Consider the following 13,013-nt stretch of genomic DNA (forward strand, 5'->3'; position numbering starts at 1 on the left):
GTGTCACAAACCGGTACTATAGGTCAGACCCCTTTAGTACCGGTTCGTGGCACAAACCGGTACTAAAGGTGATCGTGGGGCCCCGGCCTGACGCCGGCCTGCCATCACCCCTTTAGTACCAGTTCATGCCACGAACCGGTACTAAAGGTTCAACACGAACCGACATTAATGCATAGCCGTTCGAACCGGCACTAATGGTACCATTAGTGCCGGCTCAAATTCAAACCGGCACTAATGTGCTTCATGTTTGACCCTTTTTCTACTAGTGCTCATACGCACCACATCGCCCGGCTTGGACGTCGGGAATGTGTCGAACTCCTCGTCCAGTTCTTCCAGCCGCGCTTCCTCCACGCGCGACAGCGCCGTGTCCATGTGCGGCCGCCGCTGGTAGTTGCACGCCCCGATCGATCAGGAATAGGTATAGGAACATGGTCCACAAGATGAGCTCCGTCCGGGTAGCAGACGAGGATGAGGAACAAGACGTGGACGAGGCCAGTGGTCAGCGTGTTCTTACACTTGCAGCTAGATGTTGTGGAGCCACTACTTGCCGGCCGCCAAGGCACCGGAGAAGAGAAGAGCGAGATGACGATGCGGTTGAAGCTGGCCTTGCTCCGGCGCAGGTTGAACATGTGCGAGTCTGTCTAAACAGAACAGTCTGTAAAGGATGAAGTACGATCCATACTTATTTAACTCAAAAAATTCTGAAAATTTGCCACAGTGTGGAAAATTTATCATAGCTTGTTGTGTCAAAATTTCAACATTTTGAAGTTTCTAGAGAATTCACGCAAGAACGGAAAACTTTCTGTTTTGAAAGAACAACTCATATACTTGCAAATTGAGCATGGTAAAGGCTATACTTGATATTTTTATTTTAAAAAAAGTAAAAACAAGAAAATAAACAGCAGCAAGTAAATACAAATAAAGGAAGTTGACGCTCCAAGCAAAACACATATCATGTGACGAATAAAAATATAGCTTCAAGTAAGGTTACCGATAATGTTGAAGATGAAAGAGGGGATGCCTTCAGGGGCATCCCCAAGCTTAGTTGCTTGGGTATTCTTTGAATTTTACCTTAGGGTGCCTTAGGCATCCCAAGCTTAGGGTCTTGTCACTCCTTATTCTCCTCAAGTTGATATCTCACCCAAAACTTAAAAACTTTAATCACACAAAACTTAACCAAAGTTCGTGAGATGCCAATCTGGGTCGTTAGTGTTCATTAACATAGAGTAAACTGTCAAATTGATGGCATATTATTGATAGAAATAAACTGTTACATCTTATTGTTGGAAATATGCCCTAGAGGCAATAATAAAAGCATTATTATTATATTTCCTTGTTCATGATAATTGTCTTTATTCATGCTATAATTGTGTTATCCGGAAATCGTAATACATGTGTGAATAATAGACACCAATATGTCCGTAGTAAGCCTCTAGTTGACTAGCTCGTTGATCAACAGATAGTCATGGTTTCCTGACTATGGACATTGGATGTCATTGATAACGAGATCACAACATTAGGAGAATGATGTGATGGACAAGACCCAATCCTAAACATAGCATAAGATCGTATAGTTCGTTTGCTAGAGTTTTTCCAATGTCAAGTATCTTTTCCTTAGACCATGAGATCGTGTAACTCCCGGATACCGTAGGAGTGCTTTGGGTGTACCAAACGTCACAACGTAACTGGGTGACTATAAAGGTATACTACGGGTATCTCCGAAAGTGTTTGTTGGGTTGACACGGATCAAGACTGGGATTTGTCACTCCGTATGATGGAGAGGTATCACTTGGCCCACTCGGTAATACATCATCATTATGAGCTCAAAGTGACCAAGTTTCTGGTCACAGGATCATGCATTACGGTACGAGTAAAGTGACTTGCCGGTAACGAGATTGAACGAGGTATTGGGATACCGACGATCGGATCTCGGGCAAGTAACATACCGATTGACAAAGGGAATTGTATACGGGGTTGCTTGAATACTCGACATCATGGTTCATCCGATGAGATCATCGAGGAGCATGTGGGAGCCAACATGGGTATCCAGATCCCGCTGTTGGTTATTGACCGGAGAGCGATCTCGGTCATGTCTACATGTCTCCCGAACCCGTAGGGTCTACACACTTAAGGTTCGGTGACGCTAGGGTTGTAGGGATATGTATATGCAGTAACCCGAATGTTGTTCGGAGTCCCGGATGAGATCCCGGACGTCACGAGGAGTTCCAGAATGGTCCGGAGGTAAAGAATTATATATAGGAAGTGCTATTTCGGCCATCGGGACAAGTTTTGGGGTCACCGGTATTGTACCGGGACCACCGGAAGGGTCCCGGGGGTCCACCGGGTGGGGCCACCTGCCCTGGGGGGCCACATGGGCTGTAGGGGGTGCGCCTTGGCCTATATGGGCCAAGGGCACCAACCCCAAGAGGCCCATGCACCAAGAGATAAGGAAGGGAAGAGTCCCAAAGGGGGAAGGCACCTCCTAGGTGCCTTGGGGAGGAGGGATTCCTCCCTTGGCCGCCGCCCCCCTAGGAGATTGGATCTCCTAGGGCCGGCCCCCCTAGGCTCCCTATATATAGTGGGGGAAGGAGGGCCTCTCAATCCACGCCTTTGGTGCCTCCCTCTCCCTCTCCAACACATCCTCCTCCTCCATAGTGCTTGGCGAAGCCCTGCCGGAGTACTGCAGCTCCATCACCACCACGCCGTCGTGCTGCTGCTGGAGCCATCTTCCTCAACCTCTCCTTCCCCCTTGCTGGATCAAGAAGGAGGAGACGTCACGCTGACCATACGTGTGTTGAACGCGGAGGTGTCGTCCGTTCGGCGCTAGGATCTCCGGTGATTTGGATCACGTCGAGTACGACTTCCTCATCCCCGTTCTTTGAACGCTTCCGCGCGTGATCTACAAAGGTATGTAGATGCAATCCGATCACTCGTTGCTAGATGAACTCCTAGATGGATCTTGGTGAAACCGTAGGAAAAGTTTTGTTTTCTGCAACGTTCCCCAACAGTGGCATCATGAGCTAAGTCTATGCGTAGTTCTCTTGCAGGAGTAGAACACAATTTGTTGTGGGCGTTGATGTTGTCAACTTTCTTGCCGCTACTAGTCTTATCTTGCTTCAACGGTATTGTGGGATGAAGCGGCCCGGACCAACCTTACACGTACGCTTACGTGAGACCGGTTCCACCGACTAACATGCACAAGTTGCATAAGGTGGCTGGCGGGTGTCTGTCTCTCCCACTTTAGTTGGAGCGGATTCGATGAAAAGGGTCCTTATGAAGGGTAAATAGAAGTTGACAAATCACGTTGTGGCTTTCACGTAGGTAAGAAAACGTTCTTGCTAGAACCCTACTTCAGCCACGTAAAACTTGCAACAACAATTAGAGGATGTCTAACTTGTTTTTGCAGCAAGTGCTTTTATGGCCAAAGTTGTGATGAATGATGAATGATATATATGTGATGTATGAGATGTTCATGCTATTGTAATAGGAATCACGACTTGCATGTCAATGAGTATGACAACCGGCAGGAGCCATAGGAGTTGTCTTTATTTTTTTTCTATGACCTGCGTGTCATTAAGAAACGCCATGTAAATTACTTTACTTTATTGCTAAACGTGTTAGCCATAGTAGTAGAAGTAATAGTTGGCGAGCAACTTCATGGAGACACGATGAAGGAGATCATGATGATGGAGATCATGGTGTCATGCCGGTGACAAGATGATCATGGAGCCCCAAGATGGAGATAAAAGGAGCTATGTGATATTGGCCATATCATGTCACTATTATTATTTGATTGCATGTGATGTTTATCATGTTTTTGCATCTTGTTTACTTAGAACGACGGTAGTAAATAAGATGATCCCTCATAATAATTTCAAGAAAGTGTTCCCCCTAACTGTGCACCGTTGCGACAGTTCGTTGTTTCGAAGCACCACGTGATGATCGGGTGTGATAGATTCTAACGTTCACATACAACGGGTGTAAGACAGATTTACACATGCAAACACTTAGGTTGACTTGACGAGCCTAGCATGTACAGACATGGCCTCGGAACACAGAAGACCGAAAGGTCGAGCATGAGTCGTATAGAAGATACGATCAACATGAAGATGTTCACCGATGTTGACTAGTCCGTCTCACGTGATGATCGGACACGGCCTAGTTAACTCAGATCATGTTATACTTAGATTACAGGAGGGATGTCTATCTAAGTGGGAGTTCATTGAATAATTTGATTAGATGAACTTAATTATCATGAACTTAGTCTAAAATTTTACAATATGTCTTGTAGATCAAATGGCCAACGTAGTCCTCAACTTCAACGCGTTCCTAGAGAAAACCAAGCTGAAAGACGATGGCAGCAACTACACGGACTGGGTCCGGAACCTGAGGATCATCCTCATAGCTGCCAAGAAAGATTATGTCCTACAAGCACCGCTGGGTGACGCACCTGTTCTCCCTGCAGAACAAGATGTTATGAACGCTTGGCAGGCACGTACCGATGACTACTCCCTCGTTCAGTGCGGCATGCTATACAGCTTAGAGCCGGGGCTCCAAAAGCGTTTTGAGAGACACGGAGCATATGAGATGTTCGAAGAGCTGAAAATGGTTTTCCAAGCTCATGCCCGGGTCGAGAGATATCAAGTCTCCGACAAATTCTTCAGCTGTAAGATGGAGGAAAACAGTTCTGTCAGTGAGCACATACTCACTATGTCTGGGTTACATAACCGCTTGACTCAGCTGGGAGTTAATCTCCCGGATGACGCGGTCATTGACAGAATTCTTCAGTCGCTTCCACCGAGCTACAAGAGCTTTGTGATGAACTTCAATATGCAGGGGATGGAAAAGACCATTCCTGAAGTATTTGCAATGCTGAAATCAGCAGAGGTAGAAGTCAAAAAGGAACATCAAGTGTTGATGGTGAATAAAACCACTAAGTTCAAGAAAGGCAAGGGTAAGAAAACCTTAAAAAAAGACGGCAAGGGAGTTGCCGCGCCCGGCAAGCAAGCTGCCGGGAAGAAGCCAAAGAATGGACCCAAGCCCGAGACTGATTGCTTTTATTGCAAGGAAAGTGGTCACTGGAAGCGGAACTGCCCCAAATACTTAGCAGACAAGAAGGCCGGCAAAACGAAAGGTATATGTGATATACATGTAATTGATGTGTACCTTACCAGTACTCGTAGTAGCTCCTGGGTATTTGATACCGGTGCAGTTGCTCACATTTGTAACTCAAAGCAGGAGCTGCGGAATAAGCGGAGACTGGTGAAGGACGAGGTGACGATGCGCGTCGGGAATGGTTCCAAGGTCGATGTGATCGCCGTCGGCACGCTACCTCTACATTTACCTACGGGATTAGTTTTGAACCTCAATAATTGTTATTTAGTGCCAAGTTTGAGCATGAACATTGTATCAGGATCTCGTTTAATACGAGATGGCTACTCATTTAAATCCGAGAATAATGGTTGTTCTATTTATATGAGAGATATGTTTTATGGTCATGCTCCGATGGTGAATGGTTTATTATTAATGAATCTCGAGTGTAATGCTACACATGTTCATAGTGTGAGTACCAAAAGATGAAAGATTGATAATGATAGTCCCACATACTTGTGGCACTGCCGCCTTGGTCACATAGGTGTCAAACGCATGAAGAAGCTCCATGCTGATGGACTTTTAGAGTCTCTTGATTACGAATCATTTGACACGTGCGAACCATGCCTCATGGGTAAAATGACCAAGACTCCGTTCTCAGGAACAATGGAGCGAGCAACCAACTTATTGGAAATCATACATACTGATGTGTGCGGTCCAATGAGTGTTGAGGCTCGCGGTGGCTATCGTTATGTTCTCACCCTCACTGATGACTTGAGTAGATATGGGTATATCTATTTAATGAAACACAAGTCTGAGACCTTTGAAAAGTTCAAGGAATTTCAGAGTGAGGTTGAGAATCAACGTGATAGGAAAATCAAGTTCCTGCGATTAGATCGTGGAGGAGAATACTTGAGTCATGAGTTTGGCACACACTTAAGAAAATATGGAATAGTTTCAAAACTGACGCCGCCTGGAACACCTCAGCGTAATGGTGTGTCCGAACGGTGTAATCGCACTCTATTAGATATGGTGCGATCTATGATGTCTCTTACCGATTTACCGCTATCTTTTTGGGGGTATGCTTTAGAGACTGCCGCATTTACTTTAAATAGGGCTCCGTCGAAATCCGTTGAGACGACACCGTATGAATTATGGTTTGGGAAGAAACCTAAGCTGTCGTTTCTAAAAGTTTGGGGATGCGATGCTTATGTCAAGAAACTTCAACCTGAAAAGCTCGAACCCAAGTCGGAAAAATGCGTCTTCATAGGATACCCTAAAGAAACTATTGGGTATACCTTCTACCTCAGATCCGAAGGCAAGATCTTTGTTGCCAAGAATGGATCCTTTGTAGAGAAGGAGTTTCTCTCGAAAGAAGAAAGTGGGAGGAAAGTAGAACTTGATGAAGTATTACCTCTTGAACCGGAAAATGGCGCAACTCAAGAAAATGTTCCTGAGGTGCCTGCACCAACTAGAGAGGAAGTTAATGATGATGATCAAGATACTTCTGATCAAGCTCCTACTGAAATTCGAAGGTCCACAAGGACACGTTCCGCACCAGAGTGGTACGACAAACCTGTCTTGGAAATCATGTGGTTAGACAACGGTGAACCTTCGAACTATGAAGAAGCGATGGCGGGCCCGGATTCCGACAAATGGCTAGAAGCCATGAAATCCGAGATAGGATCCATGTATGAAAACGAAGTATGGACTTTGACTGACTTGCCCGTTGAGCGGCGAGCCATAGAAAATAAATGGATCTTTAAGAAGAAGACAGACGCGGATGGTAATGTGACCATCTATAAAGCTCGGCTTGTCTCTAAGGGTTATCGACAAGTTCAAGGGGTTGACTACGATGAGACTTTCTCACCGGTAGAGAAGCTAAAGTCCGTCCGAATCATGTTAGCAATTGCCGCATTCTATGATTATGAGATATGGCAAATGGACGTCAAAATGGCATTCCTTAATGGTTTCCTTAAGGAAGAATTGTATATGATGCAGCCGGAAGGTTTTGTCGATCCTAAGAATGCTAACAAGGTTTTCAAGCTCCAACGCTCGATTTATGGGCTGGTGCAAGCATCTCGGAGTTGGAACATTCGCTTTGATGAGATGATCAAAGCGTTTGGGTTTACGCAGACTTATGGAGAAGCCTGCGTTTACAAGAAAGTGAGTGAGAGCTCTGTAGCATTTCTCATATTATATGTAGATGACATACTTTTGAAATGATATAGAACTCTTGGACAACATTAAGGCCTACTTGAATAAGAGTTTTTCAATGAAGGACCTTGGAGAAGCTGCTTATATATTAGGCATCAAGATCTATAGAGACAGATCAAGACAAGTCATAGGTCTTTCACAAAGCACATACCTTGATAAGATATTGAAGAAGTTCAATATGGATAAGTCTAAGAAGGGGTTCTTGCCTGTGTTGCAAGGTGTGAAATTGAGCTCAGCTCAATGTCCGACCACGACAGAAGATATAGAAGAGATGAGTGTCATCCCCTATGCCTCAGCCATAGGTTCTATTATGTATGCCATGCTGTGTATCAGACCTGATGTAAACCTTGCCGTAAGTTTGGTAGGAAGGTACCAAAGTAATCCCGGCAAGGAACACTGGACAGCGGTCAAGAATATCCTGAAGTACCTGAAAAGGACTAAGGAAATGTTTCTCGTCTATGGAGGTGACGAAGAGCTCGTCGTAAAGGGTTACGTCGATGCTAGCTTCGACACAGATCTGGATGACTCAAAGTCACAAACCGGATACATGTATATTTTGAATGGTGGGGCAGTAAGCTGGTGCAGTTGCAAGCAGAGCGTCGTGGCAGGATCTACATGTGAAGCGGAGTACATGGCAGCCTCGGAGGCAGCGCATGAAGCAATTTGGGTGAAGGAGTTCATCACCGACCTAGGAGTCATACCCAATGCGTCGGGGCCAATCAAACTCTTCTGTGACAACACTGGAGCTATTGCACTTGCCAAGGAGCCCAGGTTTCACAAGAAGATAAGGCACATCAATCGTCACTTCAACTCCATTCGTGAAAATGTTCAAGATGGAGACATAGATATTTGTAAAGTACATACGGATCTGAATGTAGCGGATCCATTGACTCAACCTCTCCCTAGAGCAAAACATGATCAACACCAGAATTCCATGGGTGTTCGATTCATCACAATGTAACTAGATTATTGACTCTAGTGCAAGTGGGAGACTGTTGGAAATATGCCCTAGAGGCAATAATAAAAGCATTATTATTATATTTCCTTGTTCATGATAATTGTCTTTATTCATGCTATAATTGTGTTATCCGGCAATCGTAATACATGTGTGAATAATAGACACCAACATGTCCCTAGTAAGGCTCTAGTTGACTAGCTCGTTGATCAACAGATAGTCATGGTTTCTTGACTATGGACATTGGATGTCATTGATAACGAGATCACAACATTAGGAGAATGATGTGATGGACAAGACCCAATCCTAAACATAGCATAAGATCGTATAGTTCGTTTGCTAGAGTTTTTCCAATGTCAAGTATCTTTTCCTTAGACCATGAGATCGTGTAACTCCCGGATACCGTAGGAGTGCTTTGGGTGTACCAAACGTCACAACGTAACTGGGTGACTATAAAGGTATACTACGGGTATCTCCGAAAGTGTCTGTTGGGTTGACATGGATCAAGACTGGGATTTGTCACTCCGTATGACGGAGAGGTATCATTGGGCCCACTCGGTAATACATCATCATTATGAGCTCAAAGTGACCAAGTGTCTGGTCATTGGATCTTACATTACGGTACGAGTAAAGTGACTTGCCTGTAAAGAGATTGAACGAGGTATTGGGATACCGACGATCGGATCTCGGGCAAGTAACATACCGATTGACAAAGGGAATTGTATACGGGGTTGCTTGAATACTCGACATCATGGTTCATCCGATGAGATCATCGAGGAGCATGTGGGAGCCAACATGGGTATCCAGATCCCGCTGTTGGTTATTGACCGGAGAGCGATCTCGGTCATGTCTACATGTCTCCCGAACCCGTAGGGTCTACACACTTAAGGTTCGGTGACACTAGGGTTGTAGGGATATGTATATGTAGTAACCCGAATGTTGTTTGGAGTCCCGGATGAGATCCCAGACGTCACGAGGAGTTCCGAAATGGTCCGGAGGTAAAGAATTATATATAGGAAGTGCTATTTCGGCCATCGGGACAAGTTTCGGGGTCACCGGTATTGTACCGGGACCACCGGAAGGGTCCCGGGGGTCCACCGGGTGGGGCCACCTGCCCCGAGGGGCCACATGGGCTGTAGGGGGTGCGCCTTGGCCTATATGGGCCAAGGGCACCAACCCCAAGAGGCCCATGCGCCAAGAGATAAGGAAGGGAAGAGTCCCAAAGGGGGAAGGCACCTCCTAGGTGCCTTGGGGAGGAGGGATTCCTCCCTTGGCCGCCGCCCCCCTAGGAGATTGGATCTCCTAGGTCCGGCGCCCCCCTAGGCTCCCTATATATAGTGGGGGAAGGAGGGTGTAACACCCTCGATGCGACTATAGCTCCCACATGTCGAGGCACGACTTAGAGACATAATCGCATTGAAGGCATATGTCGCAAGTTAGGCAATCTTCACAACATCCCATGTAATATGAATAATAAAGGGGAGAATATAGTTGGCTTACACTCGCCACGTCAATCAAGAACATGAATAACATTACATCACCCAAAACACTCATGGCCCGACTACGGTGCCAAAATAGAAGAGAACCCAACAAGCGACACGGTCCCAATCACCCCCAACTGGGCACCACTACTGATCGTCAGGAAAAGACACGTAGTAATGCTGAGAGTCCTCGTCGAACTCCCACTTGAGCTCATACTCGTCACCTGGAGCGGAAGCACCTGGACCTGCATCTGGAGTTATAGTATCTGTGAGCCACAGGGACTCAGCAATCTCGCACCCTCGCGATCAAAACTATTTAAGCTTATAGGAAGGATAGGCAAATATATGTAGAGCTGCAGCAAGCGACTAGCATATATGGTGGCTAACTTATACGCAAAAGAGAGCGAGAAGAGGAGGCAAAGCGCGAGCGAGAAACCAGAGAGCAACCTGCGCAAACATTACTCCAACACCGTGTCCACTTCCCGGACTCCGCCGAGAAGAGGCCATCACGGTAACACACTCAGTTGATTCATTTTAATTAATTAAGGTTCAAGTTATCTACAGCCGGACATTAACAAATTCCCATCTGCCCATAACCGCGGGCACGGCTTTCGAAAGTTCAAACCCTGCAGGGGAGTCCCAACTTAGCCCATGACAAGCTCTCACAGTCAACGAAGGAATAGACCTCCTCCCAAGATGTTCCGATCAGACTCGGTATCTCGGTAACTCAAGACACTTCGACGGGTTAAAACAAGACCAGCAACACCGCCCGAATGTGCCGACAAATCCCGATAGGAGCTGCACATATCTCTTTCTCAGGGCACACTCAGATGAGCGCTCCATACAACTAAAACCAAACCTCGAGTTTCCCCGAGGGGACGCTGCACAGGACTCTAGTTTGGACCAACACTCAGAGGAGCACTGGCCCGGGGGGGGGGGGGTTAAATAAGATGACCCACGGGCTCCGGAAACCCGAGGGAAACAGAGGCTAGGTGGCAAATGGTAAGACCAAGGTTGAGCATTGCTGGAAAAGCTTTAAACAAGGCGAACTATCAAGGGGTTCCCATTATAACCCAACCGCGTAAGGAACGCAAAATCCGGGAACATAACACCGATATGACGGAAACTAGGGCGGCAAGAGTGGAACAAAACATTAAGCGAGAGGCCGAGCCTTCCACCCTTTACCAAGTATATAGATGCATTAAGATAATATAGCAATATAATGATATCCCAACAAGTAAATAAATGTTCCAACAAGGAACGCCTCCAACCTTCACCTGCAACTAACAACGCTATAAGAGAGGCTGAGCAAAGCGGTAACATAGCCAATCAACGGTTTGCTAGGACAAGGTGGGTTAGAGGTTTGACATGGCAATTGGGAGGCTGACAAGCAAAAGGTAGGCATCGTAGCATTGGCATAGCAAAAGAGCGAGCAAACTAGCATAGCAAAGATAGTAGTGATTTCGAGGGTATGATCATCTTGCCTGCATAGTTGTCAGAGTTGATTGGATCCTCACAAGCAAACTCAACGGGCTCCTCGGTGGAGAACTCGTCTCCCGGCTCTACCCAAACAAGACAAACACGCAACAAGGATAAAATCAACCACGTGCAAGGATGAAGCGATACGATGCAATGATGATATGCTATGCGGGATGCGATGCGGGATGCAAAAATGCAAGATATGACAGGAAATGCATGAACCTGGCCTCAACTGGGAATTCCAAGTGTGGCACTGGAAAGATGAGATGAAATCGCTTGAAAATGATATAAAGATCATCGGAATCGGAGTTACGGTTTGGAAATGGCAAGCGTTTTAAGAATGACACCGGTCTGTGATTTACAGCAAGTAGGCATCTAAATGCAATGAGATGAACATGCTACAGCACCCAAACATGACAACAAAATATATGGCAGGGATGCACACAAGATGCTTAACAAAAGTCTAGCACTGAGCTACGGCCAAATCATCCATTAGGAGGTTCAAACAAGCATGGCAAAAACGCAAACGCAAAACAGATTTCAGACTTAGTGAAATTAACACTTGTCTAAAATCTCAGATCACGAAGCCCTCTTCGGAGCAGCAAAACAACATGATACATGACCTGACTAAGACAAGTAAGAACATGGCATGGATCTACTCAACAAGCTTAACAAAAGACCGGAAGTGACCTGGGGCCAAAAGGGTTCACAAAATATACTAACGGGCACACGAACATAGCTAAAACACAATCAGTTTTCAGACTTAGTGAAAACTGAGACATGCTGAAATATAACTCACGAAGGCACGTAAACGAGCTCGATGTACTCACCACGGTGCAAGTCATGGCAAGGCAAGCATACATCTATTAAGAAGGCACAAAATTCTAGCTAGACATGGCAAGAACAATGGCATAGCATGCACGGATCAACTACAACAACATCGGCAAAATCGCAAACAAGTTGACGATCTGCCCAGATTCACAACGAAGCAAAAGTAGAGCTCGATTGACTCAAGCTAGGGTGCTCCATAATTTCAAGTAAAGACATGGATGCATAGAGAATAACAAGATTAACAAAACTTCCTTACTGATCATCCTCAAAAGAGGCACGGATCAATAGGAAACAACTAAAACATAAGGCATCATGAACTAAATAATCCCAGACTTAGTGAAAACTACTAAGTCCCTGAAAACAGAATTACCGAGTGCCTCACTTTGCAAGCTTACACAAGTCACCACACAAATCCTAAAAATGCATGGGTTGCACCTCTGGAAAGAAGACATAATCCTTAACAAAACATATGAAGGACTCACAGGCATAGCATGCACACAATAATCATGGCAAAAATGACAAAAGTCTAAGATGAACTAGCAGATCTGACAATTAACTCACGAGGCCTCCTTCTAACAGCATCTCGGACATCAAGGTGAGCTCAAATGAAAATGATGCAATGGAATGAAATAATTTACTCGTCGAGACGAACATTTTGATATACTATATGCATGAATCAGAGCTACGGATGCAAAGTTACGGAGCCGCGAACACGTGCAAATGGACTGGAATTTCTCGGACTTGGACAAAAAAAAACAACCTCTCCGGAAAAAGTCAAACCGGGACGGAGAGGACCCAGGACGAGGAGATCCAGGCGAGGCGAGGGCGTTTGGATGAGATCCCGGTGGATCTCGTCTCGATCCACCGGACCTCACCGGAGAGGACGACGGCGGCCGGAGGGAGGTCGCCGGCGGCGGCGGCGATGCAGTCCGGCGACGGTGGGCGGCTCGGCCGTCGAC

The sequence above is a fragment of the Triticum dicoccoides genome, chromosome 1A, assembly GCF_002162155.2.
Source record: "Triticum dicoccoides isolate Atlit2015 ecotype Zavitan chromosome 1A, WEW_v2.0, whole genome shotgun sequence".
Taxonomy (NCBI): Eukaryota; Viridiplantae; Streptophyta; class Magnoliopsida; order Poales; family Poaceae; genus Triticum; species Triticum dicoccoides.